The sequence below is a fragment of the Lynx canadensis genome, chromosome A2, assembly GCF_007474595.2.
Source record: "Lynx canadensis isolate LIC74 chromosome A2, mLynCan4.pri.v2, whole genome shotgun sequence".
In the NCBI taxonomy this organism is placed as follows: domain Eukaryota; kingdom Metazoa; phylum Chordata; class Mammalia; order Carnivora; family Felidae; genus Lynx; species Lynx canadensis.
The window spans coordinates 55476927-55487377 of NC_044304.2; positions in this window are offsets into that span (position 1 = coordinate 55476927).

A 10451-nucleotide genomic window follows, 5' to 3' on the forward strand; every position below is an offset into this window, starting at 1 on the left:
GAACGAGCCCTGTGGGAGATCCCAAGGGGGATTCTGGGAGTGGAAAGCAGCAAAGACTACAAAGGACCAGAGACATCACCACAAGCATGAAACTACAGATAACACAATGACACTAAATCCGTATCTTTCAATAATCACTCTGAACGCGAATGGACTAAATGCCCCAATCAAAAGCAATCTATATGTTGCCTATAAAAGACTAATTTTAGACCTGAGGACACCTGCAGATTGAAAGTGAAGGGATAGAGAGCCATCTATCATGCTACTGGAAGTCAAAAGAAAGCTGGAATAGCCATACTTATATCAGACAAACTAGATTTTAAAACAAAGACTGTAACAAGAGATGAAAAAGGGCATTATATCATAATTAAAGTGTCTATCCATCAAAAAGAGATAACAATTGTAAATGTTTATGCTCCTTACATGAAGGAACACAAATATATGAATCAATTAATCACAAACATAAACAAATCTATACATAACAATACTGTAATTGTAGGAGACTTTAACGCTCCACTTACAACAATGGATAGATCATCTCGTCAGAAAATCAGTAAGGAAATAACGGCTCTGAATGACACATTGGATCAGATGGACTTAACAGATATATTCAAGTCTTTTCATCCAAAAGCAGAATACACGTTCTTCTCAAATGCACATGGAATATTATTCAAAACAGATCCCATACTGGGTCACAAAACAGCCTTCAACAAATATAAAAGGACTGAGATCATACCATGTATATTTTCAGATCACAAACCTACGAAACTTGAAATCAACCACAAGAAAAAATTTGGAAAGCCTGAAAATACATGGAAATTAACATTCTACTGAAGAATTAATGGGTCAACCAGGAAATTTTAAAATATATGGAAGTAAATGAAAACGAAAACATGACAGTCCAAACCATTTGGGATGCAGCAAAGGCAGTCCTAAGAGGAAAACACATTGCAATCCAGGAATCTCTCAAGAAGCAAGAAAAATACCAAATACAGGATCTAACCTCACACCTAAAGGAACTAGAAACAGAGCAGCAAAGAAACCCCAAAGCCAGCAGAAGAAGAGAAATAATAAAAATTAGAGCAGAAATAAACAATATAGAATCCCCCCCAAAAAAACCCCAAAACCCAGTAAAACAGATCAATGAATCTAAGAGCTGGTTCTTGGAAAGAATTAACAAAATGGATAAACCCCTAGCAAGTCTGATCAAAAAGAAAAAGGAAAGGACCCAAATAAATAAAATCAAGAATGAAAGAGGAGAGATTACAACCACCACTGCAGAAATACAAACAATAATAAGAGAATATTATGAGCAATTATAAGCCAATAAATTGGGCAATCTGGAAGAAATGGACAAATTCCTAGAACCATATAAACTACCAAAACTGAAACAGGAAGAAATAGAAAATCTGAATAGACTCATAATGAGTAAAGAAATTGATTCAGTTATTAAAAATCTCCCAACAAACAAGAGTCCAGGGACGGATGGCTTTCCAGGGGAATTCTACCAAACATTTAATGAAGAGTTAACACCTATTCTTCTGAAGCTGTTCCAAAAAATAGAAACAGAAGGAAAACTTCCAAACTCATTCTATGAGGCCAGCATTGTCTTGATTCCAAAACCAGACAAAGACCCCACTAAAGAGGAGAACTACAGACCAATTTCTGTAATGAAAATGGATGCAAAAATTCTCAATAAGGTACTAGCCAACCAGATCCAACAATACATTAAAAGAATTATTCACCACGATCAAGTGGGATTTATATCTGGGATGCAGGACTGGTTCAATATCCGCAAATCAATCAATGTGATACATCACATTAATAAAACAAAGAATAAGAACCACACAATCCTTTCCATAGATGCAGAGAAAGCATTTGACAAAATACAGTGCCCTTTATTGATAAAAACCCTCAATAAAGTAGGGATAGAAGGATCATGCCTCCAGATCGTAAAAGCCATATGCGAAAGACCCAACTTTAATATCATCCTCAATGGGGAAAACCTGAGAGCTTTCCCCGCAATGTCAGGAACAGAACAGGGATGTCCACTCTCACCACTGTTACTCAACACAGTATTAGAAGTCTTAGCCTCAGCCATCAGACAATACAAAGGAATAAAAGTCATCCAAACTGGCAAGGAGGAAGTCAAACTTTCACTCTTCACAGACAACAGGATACTCTATATGGAAAACCCAAAAGATTGCACCAAAAAACTGCTAGAACTGATCCATAAATTCAGCAGAGTCACAGGATACAAAATCAATGCACAGAAATTGGTTGCATTTCCATACACTAATAATGAAGCAGCAGAAAGAGAAATCAAGGAATCGATCCCATTTACAATTGCACCAAACCCCATAAAATACCTAGGAATAAACCGAACCAAAGAGGTGAAATATCTATACATTGAAAACTATGGAAAACTTATGAAAGAAATTGAAGAAGACACGCACAAAGGAAAAATATTCCATGCTCATGGATTGGAAGAATACTGTTAACATGTCAATACTACCCAAGGCAATCTACGTGTTCAACACAATCCCTAACAAAATAACACCGGCACTCTTCACAGAGCTAGAACAAACAACCCTAAAATGTGTATGGAACCAGAAAAGATGCCAAATACCCAAAGCAATCCTGAAAAAGAAAACCAAAGCAGGAGGCATCACAATCCTGGACTTCAAGCTATATTACAAAGCTCTAATCATCAAGACAGTATGGTACTGGCACAAAAACAGACATACAGGTCAACGGAACATGCACTAGCGACTGAGCCTATCAGACGCCCCAGTAAGAAAGTCTCTTGAAAACAGTAAGAGATAAAAGATACATTCCATATTGGGAAACAATGATTTGGATGACCATGGATTTCTCATCAGAAATAACAAATGTCAAAAAACAGGGGAAAAATATCTTTAAGTGGTGCCAACCCCCCCCCTCAAAAAACCCTCCCAAACCTGTTCTATATCCAAAAAAAATTTTCCTTCAGGAATAAGAGTAAAATGAATTAATTCTCAATTGAAGTAAAACTCAAAGAAGTATGTGCCGGCCAATCTGCTCAATGAGAAAGGCTAACGTAGTTCATCCTGAAGGGAAATGATCCAGAGGGAAAGCCAGTACTTCAGGAATTAAAGTAAAGCCCAGAAATGGTAAATAGCAAGATAAGTAGAAAATACGACCTCTTATTTCTTCCTAGATTTTCATTAAAATATACAAGGGCTGTTTAAAGCAAAATTTATAACACAGGTTAGTGGCTGTTTCACTCCACGTATGTGTACCACATAAGACAGCAGTGGGGTCATAATGAACCCACACGGCGTCCCAGTTCTGAGAATTTACATAAAGTGGTACTTTATTAATTCTAAGTAGATTCTAAAAAGTCACATACGTATATTATAATTCTCAGGGCAGCAAGAAATAAAAATGTTCGAAGACATATTGCCAAAATGCCGTGTGATAAGTTAGAATAGTGATATTATTAAACTGATTCAAAAGAAAGCAGGAGAAGAGAAGAATAAAAAACAGGAGAGACAAACAGACAATACATAAGAAAATGACAGCTCTCAATCCGACTGTATCCATAATTATATGAAATGTTACTAATATAAACAATCCAAAGGTAAAGATGGAGAGTGATTTAAAAAAAGAAGTCCACGACAATAAATTATATTCAGAAAAGAAAAAAAGAAAAAAGACAAGTCCATATTATATGTATTCCAAAATAGGAATACTTTAAAACAGGAAGTGAGAGACATACCATGTAAAGAGTAAGGAGAGGAAGTCCCGGGCGGTTATTCTAATATCAGGTGAAACAGACATAAAGGCAAAGCAATTTTTTACCTCTTCAAAAGTGGGATAAAATACATAAAACATAAAATTTAACATCTTAACCATGTTGAAGAGGCACTAAGCCCACATACACTGCTGTGCAGCCATCACCACTGTCCACCTCTAGAACTTTTCTCATCTTGCATAATTGAACTCTGTCCCCATGGAACACAACTCGCCGTTGCCCCTCCCCCAGCCCCTGGCGGCCACCATCCTATTTTCCATCTCTGAATTTCACTCTAGGGACCTCATGTAAGTGGAATCGTTCAGGATTCGTCCTTTTGTGATAGGCTCGTTTCACTGGGCACAACGTCCTCAAGGTTCATCCATATCGTAGCCTGTGTCAGTTTCCTTCTGACCCTCAGAAGTCCCCTTCCTCTGTTTCCTCTGGCCAGAACAACATGGTTTCTACTATTCACGAGAGAAAAGAAATGGGAAACTCATTCTCATGTAGGATGCATCTTCTGGTTTTGGCTCGCGCCACAATTGGCCTGCTTTTGCTGACTTTTCAGAGGCCTCGGACAGTTGCCTCTTACGGTTCCCCCAAAGATTTAGCTGTCGTTAGCAAAAACAACAGGTTTCAATAGCAGAATTGGAACTCTTCCATCAAATTTCAATTTAAATTTCTTCCACATTATTTTTATAATTTTCATATGGATATGATGTAATGAAAGTTTTCCTTCGTATTAGTTTGGACTTCAAATTCTACGAATGTGAGTGATTTGGAATCTATACATTCTCTAGTTATTTCTCAAGAACAAGAAGGAAGCAAATAATAAGTCATTCATAAAATAGTCCCAAGAATAAGATAAGCTATATATGAGTGAAAAATCTAAATTTTCAGAACATTCAGAAACCTAATTTCTGGTGAAATTAAGTGTCCAGATACTGTAATAACCAACAGACCAGATATTGTAATAACCACATATGTAATATAAGTATGAAAATATTAAAGACATAAATATAAGACTTAAAACATGAACAAAGATCCAAAATACTCTAAAAATGAACCAGATTTTATGCAGGGGAGCAAGTTTCCCATTTCTTGGCTCCCATGCATTTTTTTTCTCCTGAATTGGCCCGGCAGTAGTAACAGAAACCACATCCATCTGGCCCATGGATACAGAAAAAGGACCTTCGAGGACCAGAGGGTGTGGGAGGGAACTCCAGAGGAGAGAACCAGAAAAGGGGTCCTAGTTCCGTGTAGGCCCGGCAGTGTCCCAGCCAAACCCCTGACCACGTATGGCACACATACAGAATAACAGAGCAATGTGATCTAGTACACAGAATCTGAACTAGACATATAGGTTGATGGACCCAAACCAGGTTGATTGCCTTCTTCAGCAAAACAACATCTCAAAAGGCATCTACCAGGCCTGAGAACACAGCATAATACTCACAATGTCTAAATATAATTCAAAAGGACTCAATATACAAACAGGAAAATGTGACCAATTGGAAGGGATAAACACAATCAACAGATGCCAGACTTATATAGATGTTGAAAATATATTACTATTTAAGTCACTCTGTTTGTGGTCATTTGTTAGAGCAACTCTAGAAATCTACCAGGGGTTTTCTTCTGATGTGGAATAGAGTGTGACTTCTTGAAGAATGCTTTACCAAATTCATTGCTTTTATAAGGATTATCATCTCTGCAGAACTTTGGTGGCTAAGGAGTTTTAACTCCTGGATCTATAGCTTCTCACTTTCATTAAAATCAGAGGGATTCTTCATAGTATGACTTGTTTGCTCTCTTCCCTGTGAAGGCCTTCCTACTTTTATCACACTTACGGGAATCTCTCCACTTTATTAATCCCTTGAGATCTTATGAGGTTTGTTATGACTGAAGGTTTTCCCATACTGATTACATTTTAGAAGTTTTACTCCTGCATGGCTTGTGCAATAGCACAGAATAATTTCCCACATTCGCTGTGTCCGTAAGAATTCACTAATGCCAGCAGTTTCTCTCATCTTCGCCTAAACTACGTTTGAAATGCCCTCAAACAATTACGGGATATTTTTCTTAGAGGAATAAGCTCAGAGCTCAGATGCAACTGGGTTTCCACTTTGACCATATTCATGTCCTTCCTGCGCAGTCCAGTGCTTTCTTGAAAATGAATACAACTGGCTTGAAATCTCCTTTTCCATAAATGGTACAAATAACTCTTCTTTGTGAATACTCTTGTAATCTACCTCGGCATATGCTTGGTCAGAAGAGCCCTGTTGTCTGTTTGATACTCTGATTTCAGGTCTACTTTTCCAGTACTAAAACTCTCAAGTGCAAACAGTCCCTTCCCTGTCTGAAAAAGTACCCATCCTAAGCCAACTGGTACAAAAATGGACAAAGCGGGGAAGAGAACATTTGAATTATTTCAGATATGATCTCCTATGATGCAGCAAACCCATAAAGCACACACAAGAAGTTAGCAGAAAACTGGAGTGCTACTAGAAACTAAGGAGCTTAGAGAGATGTCAGGGAGAATGGCAGAGTTAAGTACCTCCAATCCCTGCTTCATAAAAGCAATGAGGACATCGGCAAAAAATAGTCCAAATCAACCCTTTCAGACTCTTGAAATTAACCAAAAGCTTGTAATAAGAGAGCATTTATTCAAGAAAGGCGGCTGGATGTGGGTTAAGCACAGCACACTCTGGGGCATTTAAATTGCTCTATTCAGACCCTCTTCTCCTTGTCTGTGGGTATTTTTGAAAGTCAAGAGCCAGCAGTCATGGTGAAAATCCACAGCCCAGCAGCCAATGGAGGGGAAAGAACCGGATGGAACACATTCAAAGCCCCATTCCAAGAGAATTATCTTTATTTCATCTGTCTGGAAGTTCCTGAGATAACCCCACTCGAAAGCTTTCTCTTTATTTTATCTTCCTCAGGATTACCCACAGTGAGAAGCCTTTGTAACAGGGCCCTGGGTCAAAAACAATCAGCAGCAGTTCAGCCACGTGAGGTGGTGATAACAGGAGGAGGTAAAAATCAAGCTAACCAAAACCTTCTAAAAAGTATAATCTGGAGAAAATCTGGAGAACAAGGGTCAATGGGGGCTCCAAATTCCAGGGGAATCTAAAAATCACGAGCACATACAGGGTATTGTTCACACTCAGGGCTACAGGTACGCCAGGAAAGGCATGATGAGGCCGAGTTCTCTCGCCTGTGGCCGGTCATGATGCTTTGTGCAAGCAGGGAGCAAAGACTAAGACAGGATTATAAAGTGACTTGCAGTGTTGAAGCCAATGCCCCAACACACACAGTGCCGCTCAGTCAACTCCGAGACATATTAGCTCCATGCTTTTAAGAAAATCTCTCTCCAACCAATTACCAGCTGACCGATGTGGTCAAATAGCCAGTATTTCAGTGGCCACAATGAGAAAAAAAATATTACGGACTTTACAAATTCAGCCGAATCCCACGGCCCCAATATTAGCAATGTTAACATCCTGGGCAGGTATCCTTTTATCCTGTTTTCCTTAGAGAAATACTACCTATAGTTGCTGCCTCTAAACTTAAAAAAAATTTTTTTTAACGTTTATTTATTTTTGAGACAGAGCACGAATGGGGGAGGGGCAGAGAGAGAGGGAGACCCAGAATCGGAAACAGGCTCCAGGCTCTGAGCCATCAGCCCAGAGCCCGACGTGGGGCTCGAACTCACGGACCGCGAGATCGCGACCTGAGCTGAAGTTGGACGCTTAACCAACTGAGCCACCCAGGCACCCCTGCCTCTAAACTTTTTAAATAATGTTTATTAATGTTTGAGGCTGGGAGGGGCAAAAGGAGAGGGAGGGAGACACAGAATCCAAAAGAGGCTCCAGGCTTGAGCTGTCAGCACAGAACCTGACACAGGGCTCGAACCCATGAGCCATGAGATCATGACCTGAGACAAAGTGGGATGCTTAACCACCTGAGCCACCCAGACACCCCTGATTGTTGCCTCCAATTCCTTCACTCCCATTCTCCCAAATCTCATCGTCCCCCTTGGTGTCTTTGTTCACTGCCTCAGTGAACAGTGTCTCATTTTGAGCACAAGGTGGTATCATCCTTCTTGAAATCACCTCTTCTCTGAAATCCCTGTCATTACATTTACCTGGTTTGCCATCTGCCAGACTGAATGCCCTTTCTGTCTCCTTCACGCACTTCCCTCTCTCTCTAAAGTCTGTGTGCCCAGGACTCAGGGTGAGGTCTCTATGCTTCTGTCTGCACCTGCAGTCTCATGGCATTAAATATTATCCAACTCCTATGACCTCCTGTCTTCTTCCTACCTGGAGGGCTCTCCCCATGGATATCTAAGAGTATCTCATGCTAACAATGCAAACATGGAAGTCCTCCTGCCCTGGGGAAAAAAACTGTCTCTGTTTTTCCTGCCCCAAGTCTCTTTTCCTCTTTGTCCAGGAGCAGGTGACATGAGCCTTCTGTGTTGTTGTCACGAGCATGCTATGAAGGCGTACGCTCAGAAGACACACAAGTCGTGTCTTTCCACGAGGCCAGTTTAAGTCAGTCATCAAGCAGGGTTAACATAATTCTAAAGCAGGTTCAGGATTCCCAACCCAGTGACATTGCACCACGTGATTCACTTGGCTCCTTACACGGCACACAAAGGAGAACACTAGACAAGTCACACAACAAACGAGCTAACACACGGGGGGTAGGAAGCTAAGGAACCAAACGTGAAGTCAGTGTGTGGGCTCACAGCCGAGATGAGGCCTCGGTCCGGTCCGGGTCAGCTCTCAGCACTTACTGCTTATTATGTTCAAGCAGCGAGGGATCCCAGTTCTGTTTGGAGATCAGTCAGGCGGAGCCTTCGGCATCAGCTACCTTTCTGAAGTGGTCAGGCAGGGGTCAGTGTCTGAGGAGTCCGACAGCTTGCTGCCAAAATCCTCCCCCTTTAAAGGGATTTCATCAGCGTTGGGCCCCTGCAGACCTCCGCTGCTTCTGCCTGTTCTCAGTTTTGGGGTGTCATCAGCTGGCGCTGGTCTCAGGGATATCTGGTAGCTGCAGTACGCTTGGCTGCTTGTGTCATTGCTTGACTCAGGGACCTGCTTGCTCTCTACAATTATCAGCAAGGGACCTGCTTGCTCTCCACAATCTTGCTCTCTACAGTTATCTAAGCCAAAAGCTCAGGAATCATCTTTAGATGCTTTTCTCCTGTATCTGTCATACCTATCCATCGGCAAACCCTGCCTTCTTTAGAGCCAAAATAATATACGGTAAAACCTTGGTTTGCGAGCATAATTCGTTCTGAAACGGGCTTGTAATCCAAAGCACTTGTATATCAAAGTGAATTTCCCTGTAAGAAATAATAGAAACTCAGATGACTTGTTCCACAACCCAAAAATATTCATACAAAAATGACTACAGGGGCGCCTAGGTGGCTGAGTTGGTTGAGCATCCAACTCTTGGTTTCGGCTCAGGTCATGATCTTGTGGTTTGTGAGATCGAGCCCTGTGGTGGGCACTGTGCTGACGGTACGGAGCCTGCTTGGGATTCTCTCTCTCTCCCTCCCTCCCTCTCTGCCCTTCCCCCACTCACGCTTGCTCTCTCTCAAAATAAACTTAAAAATTTTTAAATGATGATAATACTGTAATATAATACAAAATAATAAAGAAACTATAAAATATAAAGAAAAATAAATTAACCTGCACGTACCTTTGAAAAACTTCATGAGTGGTGTGAGGGAGACAAGAGAGAGGAGGGTTATTGTGTAGGACAACTTTCATTATCACTAATGGAGTCACTGCAATCTATTGACTCAATGGAATCTTTTTTTCTGCATGGGGGCCATTGTATACGCTTCCATGAATGTTGACTACAGTACCGTATTAATAAACTCCTGTCAGATGCTGTATTTAATGTAACTGGCAACAAGGCAGCAGAGGAAAGGGTCTATGTCTGCAGGCAGCCTGACCTAGAATGAAGCAAAGCATTCCTAAGCTTACTCTTGTATGGAAAAGCAAAGGACTGTCCATAGGTGCTTTGAAGTGACAAAAAATACAGGAGTGCCAGTTGTGGGCACCTTCCAATGTTCTGAAAAATCACGGATTTCTACCAAACATCATGGTGTGAGACTGAGCATCTGAGCATGGGAGATGATCACCCACAATCCTGCAGGGAGAGGGAGAGAGAGAGAGAGAGAAGAACCACTGGCTCAGTTGTGATCACATGACATTCAGCATCACGTACTACTACCCACATTACAAGACATTGCTCGTTTACCAATTTAAAAATTTGGGGTGCCTGGGTGGCTCAGTTGGTTGAGCGTCCGACTTCAGCTCAGGTCATGATCTCACAGTCTGTGAGTTTGAGCCCCACGTCGGGCTCTGTGCTGACAGCTCGGAGCCTGGAGCCCGCTTGGGATTCTGTGTCTCCCTCTCTCTCTGCCCCTCCTCTGCTCATGCTCTGTCTCTCTCTGTCTCAAAAATAAATAAAAACATTAAAAAAATAAAAATAAATAAAGATAAAAAAATAAAATGTATTAGAAATGTTTGCTCGTCTTACAGAACACTCCCAGAACAAGTTACTCGCAATCCAAGGTTTTACCGTCTACCCCAAATCCAAGCACTTTTAGTCTATCATCTAGTCACATGCCATGACACAATATACATTCTACTGATACCCA